Source organism: Aegilops tauschii, chromosome 1 (genome assembly GCF_002575655.3).
Source record: "Aegilops tauschii subsp. strangulata cultivar AL8/78 chromosome 1, Aet v6.0, whole genome shotgun sequence".
Taxonomy (NCBI): domain Eukaryota; kingdom Viridiplantae; phylum Streptophyta; class Magnoliopsida; order Poales; family Poaceae; genus Aegilops; species Aegilops tauschii.
This window is the reverse complement of record NC_053035.3, coordinates 365,846,546-365,862,887: the sequence shown is the minus strand read 5'-3', so window position 1 is coordinate 365,862,887 and position 16,342 is coordinate 365,846,546. Positions and strand designations below refer to the sequence as shown.

General features: G+C 47.9%; 1 long non-coding RNA gene across 1 annotated transcript; it reads left to right on the top strand.

Moving 5' to 3' along the window:
* On the top strand, nucleotides 1-1,427 carry LOC109733784 (uncharacterized). The gene is made up of 4 exons (XR_006668976.2): nucleotides 1-231; nucleotides 313-350; nucleotides 877-1,059; nucleotides 1,132-1,427. It is a non-coding gene; the product is annotated as an uncharacterized lncRNA (long non-coding RNA).
* The last annotated feature ends 14,915 nt before the right edge of the window (nucleotides 1,428-16,342 follow it).

Here is a 16,342-nt window from a genome sequence, read left to right as displayed (position 1 = left end):
AGGGCAGGCATTGGTGGTAATATGCTTCTACTTTCTGTATGGAGCTGGGAGCGTCTGCCTGTTGGACGCCCGAAGAGCGTCAGGTTTAATCCTTGGTATGAAGATGAAGATGACGACTTACGGCGCCCCACTTGGGCTTACAAGTGGGATGTGGTTTCCGAGATGATGAACGATGTCAATCTCATGTACCAAAAGTACATTGCCGAGTTGGACACGATTACGCCTGAGCAGGTAACGAGGTCATTACTTCAGTCATTTCTCATGCTTGCCTAAAAAAAGTCACCAATTTTGCATTGTTGCCCTATTTCATAGGTGGAATGGCAGCCATATGGCGCCGATGACAGACTTGGGTACTGTCGTGGAATAGTCACGGCAGATGCCCTTGTGAAAGGGCTTAGTCGGGGAGCCATCGCAACTAGGAAGCTTAAAGGGGTTAAAGCGGGACAAAGTACACGAGGGTTATACTGGTTCGGCCCCTTACGGTGAAGGTAAAAGCCTACTCCAGTTGAGGTGGAATTACTAGGGTTTCGATGACCAGGGAGCGAATCCGTTATCCCTGGCTACCGATTTGATGTTATCTCCCTTAAGCCGCCGGCGGGTCATCCCCTTATATACACGGGCTGACGCCCCGCGGCCTACAGAGTCCCGGTCGGCTTATAAACAGTATCCGGCTCGGTAACTAGTTAATCTTGCCTTACAACACAAGTCACGCCATTATGGCGGTTTATCACTACGGGCCTTAAATCACCTACGGGCTTTAGGCCCTTTATTGAACCGCCATCTTCAAGCCTTGATATTGGGCTTCATATGATGAATTATCATAACGTAACCCGGCCCCTCCTGGGCGGGTTACGCCAGTAGTTATATCCCCAACAGGTACACCCCGGAGTTTTCCATCAACCCGATGTGCTTGCGGGATAGGGATCTCTGGCTTATGCGGTGCCCACTGATATGCAACTGGGCTGTTGAGTTTCATTTGCCACATCGCGTGTTTCGTCAGTTTGGTCTGTTCTAGCCTCACCCGCCGGAATGGGTGGATACGGACAAAGCACTTCATAGGTAAGAGAACGTATTGACTAAGCATCGTCAGTCCTTCTTGATTTTGCTAATGTTTGGTATTGTACCATGCAGGTTGGACAGGAGAAGGCAGCGGAAGATAAAGGACTGGGACAAGCATCATGCTTCGTATGTTACCTGCTTCCAGCTTTGCATGGAGCAAGCTCGTAGCAGTGCACGCGCCCAGCTTCGTGAGCATAACCCACTTGCTTTTGATAACTACATACGATGGCTTCTTGAAAATACTTGAGTTGAGATATGCCCGCCGGCATATAATGAGGATATTCTTGAAGAACCCGTGAACTTTGAGGATCTATCAAAGGGGAAGTACAACAGAGATGTCAGGGTAGGGCAAGGAGTCCCTGCTGTTCCGGTGATTAACTATGTGGTAAAGTGTTCCTTCTTTACTTTCCCGTTGGTCGTATTACACATGTCTGAATGGCTAATGTGTTCATTCTTTCTCATCCGCAGCACACCGAGATCAAGAAAGCAGCTGATGAGAGCCAGTCTATTCTGGAGAACACACCGGTTGGAAAAGGCAATGATGATGGTTCACTACGAGCATTCCTCAAGGTACATATCGCATTCACTATGAGAGCCAGACTATATTGCGGAGTTTGATATCTTCCACACTTGTTCATGTTACAGCGTCACACGGAGGATGAAGCAACATGGGAGAGAGAGGATTTTCTTCAGGCAGAGCACCCACATCTATTTTAGGATCAGCTGAAATCTCGGGGACGAGATTTTTCCTAAGGGGGTAGGTGTTGTGACACCCAAAAATTTCATTTGGTTTTATCAAAATCTTTATTTGGTTTGAAGGAGGTTATTTTTTTTTAAAAAGGACTCTTCTTCTCAATTTTTTTTTCTTTTATGACAAGTATTTTGTTTGGTTTCATCCAAGACTTGATCTTTGGTCTTGGAGGTTTTTCATCTTGTGTTGACTCAACACCAATGCTTTTCATTGGAAAGTTTTTGAAAATCTTTTCTTTTTAAAATAGCCCTATGGCATATGGAGTGATTCTTTCCCTTTCAAAATTTCCTCTTGCCATGACCTAAGTGGAAATCTCCCTCCCAAAAGCCATCTCCCCTCTTTGTGTCAAGATAAACTTCAAATCCAGCAAGTTAAACTCCCCCATGATTTTATCTCCATTTATTTCTAATCAAAAACTTTTTCTGTCCTCTATTTTGACCCTTGGAGATTTACAAAGGAACCACTAGTTCTCCTTTGAGTTTTGCCTCCAAACAAATTTCCCTGGCTAGTCCTTAGAACCCTCAACCAAGATCCATGAAGATCCACTGGTCTCCAGTTCAAATTTTCAAAATGTGCTTGCTGCAAGTTTGGGCCATATTTGCAAAATTTGGTGAAATTCATTTGTTTCCTTCTCCTAAAAATCTGAGAAAATTCAGGCAGCCTCTGGATGCATCAAGAGGTCACCTCACCAAGTCCCAGCTCCAGAAACATTTTCCTCGTGCCCAAATCATATCGTCGAACACCTGGAGGGCACAGTTACTGTCGAAGTTCAGTGTTCAGTAAACAGTTTCAGAAGCCAGTGTCGTTTTCTTCAGAAACTTACCTCGATCTCGCCAGTAGCCGCGGTGGCGCCTTGCTCCTTGTTCCCCCTTCTTATCCACCGCGCCGCACGGTCGCCTGGACGCTTGCGGGCATCGGCGACGAGCTGGCAGAGGTGCGCCTCCCCGTGAGCGGCGGCAGCAGCGCCCGCTGCGGCTGCTAGAGAGGCGCAGCGAGGGACGGCGCCGTCCAGCACCGCCCAAGCCACCAGAGGCCACCGCGTGGCCGTCCCCTCCTCTGTGCACGCTGCAGAGCCGTCGTCGTGAACTGGGAGGCACGGAGCGCGCTCCCTGCTGCCGTCGTGCCCGTACGGCCGTTCCGTCGAGGACCAGAGCATTACCCCAATCCGGCCGAGGTATCAGCGGAGAAACGGTGCCAGTGAACCACCACAGTGATGCCCAACCGCCTAAACCTCCTGCCCGACCTCTGCCTCACCGTAATTGCTCGCCGGCGTTATCCCGTTCACGGCCACCTCCTCGGATCACCTATAAAAGGAGGTCCCGAGCTCGAACTCGAACACGCACCATCCCTACACCTCACAAGTACCACGCCAAGCCACTGGGCAGACCCCGAGGGAGTCTTCTTCCCCAACTCCGGCCGCCTCGACCCGCTTTGGGATCCGACAGGATTCACTCCCGTGCGTGCACCCCCGCCTCTCGACTCTTGCCAGTAGCCTCCTAGTGCATCAACCTCTCTAACCCGCGCACCAATTTGGAGTTTGCAGCACCCACCGGAGAGTTCCACCCTCGCCCGAACCACTGTCCGCCGGAGATACGGTCGCCGTCGACGTGGTGCTCACCGACGGCCAAGTCCACCACCCACCGACGCGGAAGAACACCCTGAACCCGTAGGTACCCTCCGATCACCCTACCTCGCCGTGGATCAATGCCAGCGACCACCGCAGCCTTCGGGCGCCGGCGAACTCTGTTGGAGTTTGAACCTGACGGGTGGGACCCCCCCGTCAGCCTCTCTTTCTTTCCCTTCGAACCGTTTTCTGAAGGCGCCTTCGGGAAAAATGTGTTTTCCTTCTGGGATGGCGTATTTCATACCGAAGCGTTTTTTGCTTTTTCAAACGAGCCCCTGGATCTTTTCTGTTTCATCACAGATTAGTCCTTGGACTAAAACCCTTATATCTTTTAAACAAAAGATGCTTTTTGATTGATTCTTTTTTTGTCAGTCTTATATTTTTGTCTAGTTTTTTATAGTATTTATTTGGAAAAAATTTGGAATAATTTTTATACACACAACGGTTTTCACGTTAGTATACGGTTTCTTTATACCGTAGATTCCGGAGGAGGTGGCGGAGCCGCGAACTTCGCCGAGCTAGATTCTGACTTCTCCGAACCAGGCAAGCATGTTTGAACCTTTGATATGATGGGTGTTTTGCATGTTTGCTTGAATAGTTTGTGCATGGCATATGGGCATCGGTGAGTGTTACGTTGCATGCGAGGCAACTAACCGTGTGCTTCGAAGTTTACTGTGATCTTTTGATGAGAGATGACCTGATCATGTGGTGACATGAGAGGTAGTAAGATGGTATTGTTGTAGCATGCCAGTCTTATGTCATCCGATAAACTCCGACGTTAACGTGGACCAAGCCACGTTACCGTTCGTCCCCTTCCGTGCTGCCACATGTTTTCTGCAAAGAATCGGTTTAGTAAGTTGCAAACCTCTTTCCTTGTACACACCAAATAGAGGGGCCGGAATGAGGGTTCCATGGCCCTGGATTAAAGCCAGTCATCCGGTCAGGGGGCATGGGTGTTTCCGGTTGGGACCGAGAGGGGGGCACCCCTTAGAGCGCGCGATATAAATTTGATCCCATGCTACGCGAGGTTGTAGCCTCCCCATCTCAAGGTTTTTCTTGAACGTTGCTTGGGGTGATTCCTGGCAACGGAATGTGGAATGGGTGTGTACTGGTTAGATGTGTTTCTCCTAAAATACCGTAAACGGAACTAGTCCCTTGTGACTACTGAAATCCGTTGGCTGTGGTTAAGAGTACAAACTCTGCAGAGTCAAAACCTTCCGAGTCATCGCGTCCATGGTCAAGGACCGGGGTCAATGTATCCAAACAGTATCCACATCAGTCTCGGTGTCAGTCCATGTGTCAGTCTCCGTGGAAATCCCCGGTGAATAAGCTTGAGTGGTAAACCCGGTTGAATGTTATTCCTGTGGATGGACTAACCATTTTTTTCGTACCTGAGTATTGCCTTGAAATGATTTAACTTCATGAGCTACTGGAATATCGAGTTATGAAATATAAGCCCTTTATGTGATGTCGCTCAGACGTCCGACTGTGGCACTCTCGTTATTTACTTTTGATATAAGCCCTTTATGTGATGTCGCTCAGACGTCCGACTGTGGCACTCTTGTTATTTACTTTCGATATAAGCCCTTTATGTGATGTCGCTCAGACGTCCGACTGTGGCACTCTTGTTATTTACTTTTGATATAAGCCCTTTATGTGATGTCGCTCAGACGTCCGACTGTGGCACTCTCGTTATTTACTTTGATATAAGCCCTTTACATGATGTCGCCCAGACGTCCGACTGTGGCACGCACTGTCGTTTATATTCCATTATAAGCCCTTTATGTGGTGTCGCCCTGACGCCCGACTGCGGCATTGTTAATTTATTTGTACCCTTTCGAGGAGTCATTTCAGACACTCGATTGGCCTTCAGTTTTACATTGGGATTTCGGGAGGACTACCGCCCGACTTCCTTTTTATTTCCCATGCATTGCTATTTTATTATCTGAGTGCGCATTATTAATTTGTTCATATGCATCATGTTTGCATTTGTTATATCTTATGTCCAAACTGTCTTGCGAGTACTTTCATAGTACTCACTTGGCTTGTTGATTTGGCCAGATGTTGACGAAGGCGATCTCATGGATGATGAGTTTGATAGCGAGTCCGACGCCTAGAGGAGTCCCAGTCAGTCCCGTGCGATCCTGGATTTGGTCACTTGTATTATATACGCTTCCGCCACCCAAATAAAAGTCCTCGAGCCTCACTTCGACGCTCGATGAGCTGTAAGATTTAGGAGTCCTGTCACCCACTTCCCTGTGACATATTCACCACCACTTTTATTACGAGTCAGTAGTTATGCCACCACACCCATTGTGTCATATCCGCCTTTATGTATAATATCGGCGTGCTTGTAATAAATTGTTGAGCAGCCTCCGCTCAACCTTGTATTATATTTAGTACTCCTGGATTTTTCTGTAATCAAGAAATTGTCTACCAGTAAGAAGGATTCTTCCCTACTGGTCCGTTAAAGGGATCGGTTTCTCAATAAATGTTTTATTGGAAAACCGGTCGTGACATCTTACTAGTGTGGTATTTGTGTTTGCGAACTAGTAGTAATGTTGAATTGTCCTAAATGATGTGATGTTCAAGTTATTAGTTGTCTTTGTTCAGTATTTGTGTTTACAGTAATTTTAGTTATGTTGAACAAGTTATGTGAGTGCTGCATGAGCCCAAAATGGCATCTGTTTCTGTAGTTTGGCAGTTAACAGCACTGCAGCACCCAACAGCCAGGCGCTACACTGTACTGTGCAGCGCCCAACGCTTAGGCGCCGCACCATATAGTGCAGCGCCTGTCTCATAGGCGCTGCTCAACTGGCCATGGCTATCCAAAGAGCCACAGAAGGCTTGCAGCACTGACCATCCACGAAAATTACCAAGTCAGAGTGCAGCGCCCGAGAGCCAGGCGTTGCACTGTACTGTGTGACGCCTATCCCTTGGGCGCTGCACAGTATAGTGCAGCGCCTGTGTTCTGGGCGCTGCACTGCTGTTTACTGGAAAAACAAAGTTTACAGCACATTCATTTCACCGGAACATCATAATACTTACAATGACTGCAGCATCACAACAATTTGAACAAACACAAATTTTATGCCGATGAGTTCATAACTTCAGACAATTCAAACATTACTACGACATGGTTCACGATACATTCATTACAAATGACAAATGGCAGCTTGCCCTCACAAGTTCACCAACATCTGACATGCCCTAGAAGATAGTTCACCAACATCTCACATGCCCTCACAAGTTCACGACACATTCATTAGAAGATAGTTGACGACGAGTGCACCGAAGCGAAGTCCCTACTGAGTAGAGCGAGGCCATTTCCCCTTCTTGTCACGTGCCGAGTCCTCCTCTTGCGCCTCGCGAGCCTTTGCAAGCTTTCTTGCCCTCTCCTCCTCACGAGCAAGTTTCGCTTGGCGTGCCCTCTCCTCCTGTCGTTTCTTCCGCTCCATCCTTTCCTTCTGATGACGCTCTTCCTCCAAGCCTCTTCGAAAAGATTCTTCTAACCGCCGTTGCCGCCTAAGACAATCTTGGTATTGGTCCTTTTGACATCTTCTGGCACTTCAAGATCTATCCACGTGAAGTACTTGCATAGAGGAGGCGGTGACTGCATACAAAATTTATGTTAGTGTTGACACACATTTGATAGTAACATTTTACTTCTCGAGTTTACCGGTGGTTGGTCATAGGCGTTAGTTGGAAGTGCACGATCATAAGCATAGTTCGGGCATACAAAATATCTCCGCCCTTCCGTCCATGATTTCTTTCGGTCGGTGGACACCTTCACCTTGCAAACATCTCCACACCAACATGGCGGGATGTTGACATCTTTCTCCTTCACCTTGTCCAAACATGCGTCCTCCCACTTGTTCGGCATGTCTTCTTGGTTAGCACACGGTGGCCTCGTCATGGAACCAGATGAAGCCATGCCTACAAAACCGAGAATTCTTGGTTAACCCTAACCCCCACTTAACAATAACCACAACCCTAACCATAGCATAACCCTAACACCAACATCAAACACACATAACCCTAACCCTAGCATACTATGAAAGCCTAACCAAGCCAAAACTAGGGTTTCCCCAAAGCAGCAAGATTTGAGCAAATGTGACAATTCCTATGGATGAAAACGAGGGGATCGGAGGAGATTACCTTAAGGGAGGGGTTGGCTTCGAAATCCACGGTCAAATACTCCGGATTTGCAAGATTTGAGAAGGATTTGAGAGGGGGGGGAGAGGGGAAGAGAGGAGGGGCGCAAGTCTAAGGGTTTGGGTGGGTGGGGGTGTGTGGGGTGGGGGTGGGAGGGAAGAGAGGGTGGGGCCAGCCTAAGTGGAACACAGACTGTGCAACGCCTAAGAAACGGGCGCTGCACATTACAAGTGTGGCGCCTAGGACTTAGGCGCTGCAGTGCTGTCTGTGGGGCCGCAACTGGACCAGGGCCGCCACGCTGGCAGGAGGTGCGACGCCTAAGGGAAGGGCGCTGCATAGTAGTGTACGGCGCCTAGTTGTCGGGCGCCACACGAAAGGGTCAGCAGAGTGAATTTTTTTCAAAAGCAGGTCAGTTTGTGATTTGATTTCGCCCTCAGGTCAAATATGTAATTTCTGCCCAATTGTGCATTGATTAAATTGCAGGTTTTATGAGTATGACTATACATGGCATAATTGCATATAGGCATCACATCCAAATTTCCCTAGATCGTTAATCCAACAACAAGTATAGCTAATAGTCCAATGAAAGGCTGCTATCCAGCATGCATCTCAAAGTATTAAGTAAAACATAGTATTGCATTAAGTATGATGACATGATGTGGGTAGTATATTGTCTTCACACTAGTTTAAAAGGACAACTACCACTACTGCAGGATGCTGCTAACGCGACACTACGATCAGAGACCCTTTGACGAAACTGTGTGGGATGCATTAATCGCAAACGGGGATGTAAAAAACCATCAAAAAGATGCAAAATGTCTGCGATGGCGGAGACATCAAACACGGTTCAGATTTTAGTTACGTGTGCGATGTGCGACATACGGTTGATCCATACGAACTGTTTGTGATTAGACAGAACAACAGAAACGGACAACCATATCAATGTGTGTGCGATATACGGCATATAGTTCGCCCTGATGAACTGTTTGCTATTAGGGAATGCAACAAAAACGGTCAGTCAGATCAAGGTATGTGTGATATACGGCATACGGTTCACTCGGACGAACTGTTTTTGTTTAGGGAAGAGAATAGAAACGGTTCAATTTAACAAGATGTGTGTGATATGCGGCATACAGTTCACATAGATGAACTGTTTGCGATGAGCCAAAAGAACACAAACGATTCGTGTAAACAAGATGTGTGTGATACGCAGCAAATAGCCCACTCGGATGAACTGTTTGCAATGAGAAATTATAACACAGATAGTTACTATAGTTAGTGCATGTGCGATTCTGTTTGTACAAAAAACTTTGAAAAATGCAAATTAGTTGCTTGCGGTGGCTAGGAGTATCGCACACGATGCGTCTACGAGTACTCGTGTGCGATGATTAGTAAGTTACACATACGTTTCTTTATGTTAACACGTGTGTGATAAATAACACGTGGCATCGCATACGGTATTCGGGTTGTGTGTGTGCTCCACACTGGTGCGCGTCGGTCCTAAACAAACGGTTTTTAACCCCTTTCCGCGACGGAATATCGAACCGTCGCCAAGTGAGTGTGGGCGATAGGGGGGGGGGTCCTTCCCATACAACCCAGAAACCGTCGGGGATATGCCCTCCTGGCACACACGCTCTGCAAAATGAGGTCGTCTGCGACCGGCGAGCGCTCAAATACGAAAATATGTAAAATAGAGCTAAAAAATACAATTATACGGCGAAATTGTTTCCGGTCGCAAGTACATCCTGTTGGGGAACGTAGTAATTTCAAAAAAATTCCTACGCACACACAAGATCATGGTGATGCATAGCAACGAGAGGGGAGAGTGTTGTCTACGTACCCTCGTAGACCATAAGCGGAAGCGTCAAGTGACGAGGTTGATGTAGTCGAACGTCTTCGCGATTCAACCGATCCTAGTACCGAAAGCACGACACCTCCGTGATCAGCACACGTTCAGCTCGGTGACGTCCCACGAACTCGTGATCTCTTCAGCTGAGTGTCGAGGGAGAGCTTCGTCAGCACGACAACGTGATGATGGTGTTGATGAAGTTACCGGTGCAGGGCTTCGCCTAAGCACTACACCGATATGACCGAGGTGGATTATGGTGGAGGGGGGCACCACACACAGCTAAGAGATCAATGATCAACTTGTGTGTCTATGGGGTGCCCCCTCCCCCGTATATAAAGGAGTGGAGGAGGGGGAGAGGGCCGGCCTCCTAGGCGCGCCCAAGGGGGGAGTCCTACTCCCGGTGGGAGTAGGATTCCCCCTTCCCTAGTTGGAGTAGGAGAGGGAAGGAAGGGGAAGAAGAAGAGAAGGAAAGGGGGGCCGGCCCCCTTCCCAATTCGGATTGGGCTTGGGGGGGGGGGCACCCCCACCTTGGCCGCCTCCTCCTCCTTTCCACTATGGCCCATTAAGGCCCATTGACTCCCCGGGGGGTTCCGGTAACCTCCCGGTACTCCGGTAAATGCCCGAACTCACCCGGAACCATTCCGATGTCCAAACATAGCCATCCAATATATCGATCTTTATGTCTCGACCATTTCGAGACTCCTCGTCATGTCCGTGATCATATCCGGGACTCCGAACTACCTTTGGTATATCAAAACACATAAACTCATAATACTGATCGTCACATTAAACGTGTTAAGCGTTAAGCGTGCGGACCCTATGGGTTCGAGAACTATGTAGACATGACCGAGACATGTCTCCGGTCAATAACCAATAGCGGAACCTAGATGCTCATATTGGCTCCCACATATTCTACGAAGATCTTTATCGGTCAAACCGCATAACAACATACGTTGTTCCCTTTGTCATCGGTATGTTACTTGCCCGAGATTCGATCGTCGGTATCTCAATACCTAGTTCAGTCTCGTTACCGGCAAGTATCTTTACTCGTTCTGTAATGCATCATCCCGCAACTAACTCATTAGTCACATTGCTTGCAAGGCTTATAGTGATGTGCATTACCGAGAGGGCCCAGAGATACCTCTCCGACAATCGGAGTGACAAATCCTAATCTCGATCTATGCCAACTCAACAAGTACCATTGGAGACACCTGTAGAGCACCTTTATAATCACCCAGTTACATTGTGACGTTTGGTAGCACACAAAGTGTTCCTCTGGTATTCGGGAGTTGCATAATCTCATAGTCATAGGAACATGTATAAGTTATGAAGAAAGCAATAGCAACATACTAAACGATCAAGTGCTAAGCTAACGGAATGGGTCAAGTCAATCACATCATTCTCTAATGATGTGATCCCGTTAATCAAATGACAACTCATGTCTATGGCTAAGAAACTTAACCATCTTTGATTCAACGAGCTAGTCAAGCAGAGGCATACTAGTGACACTCTGTTTGTCTATGTATTTACACATGTACTAAGTTTCCGGTTAATACAATTATAGCATGAATAATAAACATTTATCATGATACAAGGAAATATAAATAACAACTTTATTATTGCCTCTAGGGCATATTTCCTTCAGTCTCCCACTTGCACTAGAGTCAATAATCTAGATTACACAGTAATGATTCTAACACCCATGGAGTCTTGGTGCTGATCATGTTTTGCTCGTGAGAGAGGCTTAGTTAATGGGTCTGCAACATTCAGATCCGTATGTATCTTGCAAATCTCTATGTCTCTCTCCTTGACTTGATCGCGGATGGAATTGAAGCGTCTCTTGATGTGCTTGGTTCTCTTGTGAAATCTGGATTCCTTTGCCAAGGCAATTGCACCAGTATTGTCACAAAAGATTTTCATTGGACCCGATGCACTAGGTATGAGACCTAGATCGGATATGAACTCCTTCATCCAGACTCCTTCATTTGCTGCTTCTGAAGCAGCTATGTACTCCGCTTCACACGTAGATCCCGCCACGACGCTTTGTTTAGAACTGCACCAACTGACAGCTCCACCGTTCAATATAAATACGTATCCGGTTTGTGACTTAGAGTCATCCGGATCAGTGTCAAAGCTTGCATCGACGTAACCATTTACGACGAGCTCTTTGTCACCTCCATAAACGAGAAACATATCCTTAGTCTTTTTCAGGTATTTCAGGATGTTCTTGGCCGCTGTCTAGTGATGCACTCCTGGATTACTTTGGTACCTCCCTGCTAAACTGATAGCAAGGCACACATCAGGTCTGGTACACAACATTGCATACATGATAGAGCCTATGGCTGAAGCATAGGGAACAACTTCCATTTTCTCTCTATCTTTTGCAGTGGTCGGGCATTGAGTCTGACTCAACTTCACACCTTGTAACACAGGCAAGAACCCTTTCTTTGCTTGATCCATTTTGAACTTCTTCAAAACTTTATCAAGGTATGTGCTTTGTGAAAGTCCAATTAAGTGTCTTGATCTATCTCTATAGATCTTGATGCCTAATATATAAGCAGCTTCACCAAGGTCTTTCATTGAAAAACTCTTGTTCAAGTATCCTTTTATGCTATCCAGAAATTCTATATCATTTCCAATCAACAATATGTCATCCACATATAATATTAGAAATGCTACAGAGCTCCTGCTCACTTTCTTGTAAATACAGGCTTCTCCAAAAGTCTGTATAAAACCATATGCTTTGATCACACTATCAAAACGTTTATTCCAACTCCGAGATGCTTGCACCAGTCCATAAATGGATCGCTGGAGCTTGCACACTTTGTTAGCATCCTTTGGATCGATAAAACCTTCAGGTTGCATCATATACAACTCTTCTTCCAGAAATCCATTCAGGAATGCAGTCTTTACATCCATTTGCCAAATTTCATAATCATAAAATGCAGCAATTGCTAACATGTTTCAGACGGACTTAAGCATCGCTACGGGTGAGAAAGTCTCATCATAGTCAACTTCTTGAACTTGTCAAAAACCTTTCGCAGCAAGTCGAGCTTTGTAGATAGTAACATTACCGTCAGCGTCAGTCTTCTTCTTGAAGATCCATTTATTCTCGATGGCTTGCCAATCATCGGGCAAGTCAACCAAAGTCCACACTTTGTTCTCATACATGGATCCCATCTCATATTTCATGGCCTCAAGCCATTTTGCGGAATCTGGGCTCATCATCGCTTCCTCATAGTTCGTAGGTTCGTCATGGTGAAGTAACATGACCTCCAGAACAAGATTACCATACCACTCTGGTGCGGATCTTACTCTGGTTGACCTACGAGGTTTGGTAGTAACTTGATCTGAAGTTACATGATCATCATCATTGGCTTCCTCACTAATTGGTGTAGGAGTCATAGGAACAAATTTCTGTGATGAACTACTTTCCAATAAGGGAGCAGGTACAGTTACCTCATCAAGTTCTACTTTCCTCCCACTCACTTCTTTCGAGAGAAACTCCTTCTCTAGAAAGGATCCATTCTCAGCAATGAATGTCTTGCCTTCGGATCTGTGATAGAAGGTGTACCCAACAGTGTCCTTTGGGTATCCTATGAAGACACATTTCTTCGATTTGGGTTCGAGCTTATCAGGATGAAGCTTTTTCACATAAGCATCGCAGCCCCAAACTTTAAGAAATGACAACTTGGGTTTCTTGCCAAACCACAGTTCATAAGGTGTCGTCTCAACGGATTTAGATGGTGCCCTATTTAACGTGAATGCAGTCGTCTCTAAAGCATAACCCCAAAACGATAGCGGTAAATCAGTAAGATACATCATAGATCGCACCATATCTAGTAAAGTACGATTACGACGTTCGGACACACCATTGCACTGTGGTGTTCCGGGTGGCGTGAGTTGTGAAACTATTCCGCATTGTTTCAAATGAAGACCAAACTTGTAACTCAAATATTCTCCTCCACGATTAGATCATAGAAACTTTATTTTCTTGTTACGATGATTTTCCACTTCACTAATTCTTTGAACTTTTCAAATGTTTCAGACTTATGCTTCATCAAGTAGATATACCCATATCTGCTCAAATCATCTGTGAAGGTGAGAAAATAACGATACCCGCTGTCGGTGTCAAAACTGGCGGATCTCGGGTAGGGGGTCCCGAACTGTGCGTCTAAGGTCGATGGTTGCAGGACACAGGGGACACGATGTTTACCCAGGTTCGGGCCCTCTCTATGGAGGTAATACCCTACTTCCTGCTTGATTGATCTTGATGAATATGAGTGTTACAAGAGTTGATCTACCACGAGATCGTAATGGCTAAACCCTAGAGGCCTAGCCTGTATGACTATGGTAATGAGTATATCTTATCCGGACTACGCCCTCCGGTTTATATAGACACCGGAGGGATCTAGGGTTACATAGAGTCGGTTACATAAGAAGGAATCTTCATAGTTGATCGCCAAGCTTGCCTTCCATGCCAAGAAGAGTCCTATTCGGACATGGGTACAGTCTTCGGCCTTCATGTCTTCACAGCCCATCAGTCCGGCCCATGGATAACAGGCCAGACGCCCGAGGACCCCTTAGTCCAGGACTCCCTCAGTAGCCCCTGAACCTGGCTTCAACGACGAGGAGTCCGGCGCGCAGATTGTCTTCGACATTGCAAGGCGGGTTCCACCTTTCCGAACTCCAAGATAGTCTTCGGACGTGATGATAGTATCCGGACCTGTAACACGTACCACACACAACCGCAGAGAGAACATAATACCTGCACGATTCCAATCCACTAACAACTTTTTACAACATGACATTACGTTAGCCCGATCATAATCTCGGACCGTTTTGTGTCCACCGTTCCACATTTCGAGATGCGGTTGCCATTGGCACGTTTTGTCAAAGCAGAGATCATGTCCCTTTATTGAGAGATTCTCATCAATGCTGGCATGGGTAACCCAACCGTGCCGTTTATACAGCCCTTGGGAATAGGCGAGTTCCAAGGTGAATGGGGAGGCGTTTGATATTTACTGCCTTTATAAAGGGATAAGGATTTGCCCCTCTTCTCCCACGCATTCTCTCTATCTCCGCCCTTTCGATCTTGAGCTCCATCGCCCGAGTTCTCGTCTCCTTTCCACTCGAGCTAGCACCTAACCATGTCAGGATCCGGAGGTCAGGGCAAGTGGATGGTCTCCTCCGTCAAGGAAGAGGACATTACTGAGCTTCGGGCGGCCGGATACTTGGCGAAGGGAATCGCCCATTGTCTGCTGGCCGAGGGGCAAGTCATCCCCACGCCAGAGCCCAACGAGAGGGTGGTATTCCTCCCTCATTTCTTCTGCGGACTAGGGTTCCCGCTCCACCCTTTTGTTCGCGGGCTGATGTATTATTACGGGATAGATTTCCACGATCTGTCCCCGAACTCCTTCCTCAACATCTCGGCGTTTATCGTCGTGTGTGAGGCCTTCCTCCGCATCAAACCCCACTTCGGGCTATGGCTCAAAGTCTTCAATGTGAAGCCGAAGGTGGTGGATGGCCAGCACGCGGAGTGCGGGGGAGCCATGGTGAGCAAGCTGTCAAATGTCTCCTGGCCGAAAGGCACTTTCATGGAGACGGTAAAGGAGTGGCAGAAACAGTGGTTCTACATCACAGAACCCCGCGGCACCACCTGGGCCGCAACTGCCGAATTCCGCTCTGGTGCCCCCATGCGACTCACCTCCTGGGTCGAGAAGAGTCCGGACTGGTGTTCGCCCGATGAGCTGATAGCGCTGCAAACGCGCGTTCAGAGTATGATAGCCAAGAACGTCAGGCTTGTCGATGTAATCCAGGTGATGCTAGTTCGCCGGATCCTCCCGTGCCAGCGCAGAAGTCGCCCTCTGTGGGAGTTTAATCCAAAGAAGCACCAAACCTTGGAGAGGCTTTTCGAAACTACTCACGAAGGTGCCTGGAAGTTGCTCTTTAAGGGCAACGAGAAACCGCCGGCCACGGATTCACCGTGGTCACGATTGTAAACACCTCGCCAGCGAGGTATGTTATTTTTGACGCATCCCCAACTTGATTGTTTCAAGGATGATGTCTGAGTTTTATCATTGCTTTTTCAGGATTGGATGGAGAGGGCGAAGCGGATCCAGTGTCCGGCTCCGCTGCCTGAAGAACCAGTCATCCTGCGTCTGGTGAAGATGCTGGTGCTGGCGCCATATAAGGCGCCGGAGAAGAAGGCCAAGAAGAAGGCCAAGGGGGCCAAAAGTGGCCCCCGTCACAAGGAAACTTCGGACGTGACGTCCGAAGACGAGGAAGCCCATTCCTCCATCCCTGAGGACGACGACGAGGAAGAGGGGGAGGAGGAGGAGAAGAAACCTCCCCCTAAGGAAAAGAAGAGGGGGGCCTCCACGAATCTGGAGGCGGGAACGCCCAAGAAGGGGAAAGGCGCCCCTGCGGTCGACACCGCATGGGACGTTGATAGCAGTCCGGAGCGACGGCTCCGCACTAAGCCCCAGGCCGCATCGTAAGTACTATGACTCCCGTAGATAAGTATACCCGGCCTCTCCTTTTTATCGTTTTGACGTGGTTAATTGTGCTATTGTAGTCCGGCCCGCGGCAGTGTCCAGCGAACCTCATCTGGAAGTTCGTTGGATCCGGCGGAAATGGCCAGTATGTCGTCGCCGCCCGCTTACTCCCCTGAGGCCAAGGACGACACCGAAGTGTTGTCCCGAAGGACTGCTCCGAGCCGGGGAGGGGCTCAGGACGCTGTCCAGGAGGCGCCTCGAGGCGAGACCTTCGCTGCCGGACACATGGGGGAGCAGATCCCCATGGAGACTGGCGAAGAGGGCCGTATTCAGTTTGGCCCACAGCCGGATACGGTTCCGGAGGCCCATGTGGCTCCAGAATCGGGCGAGCAGCCTCCTTCGAAGGA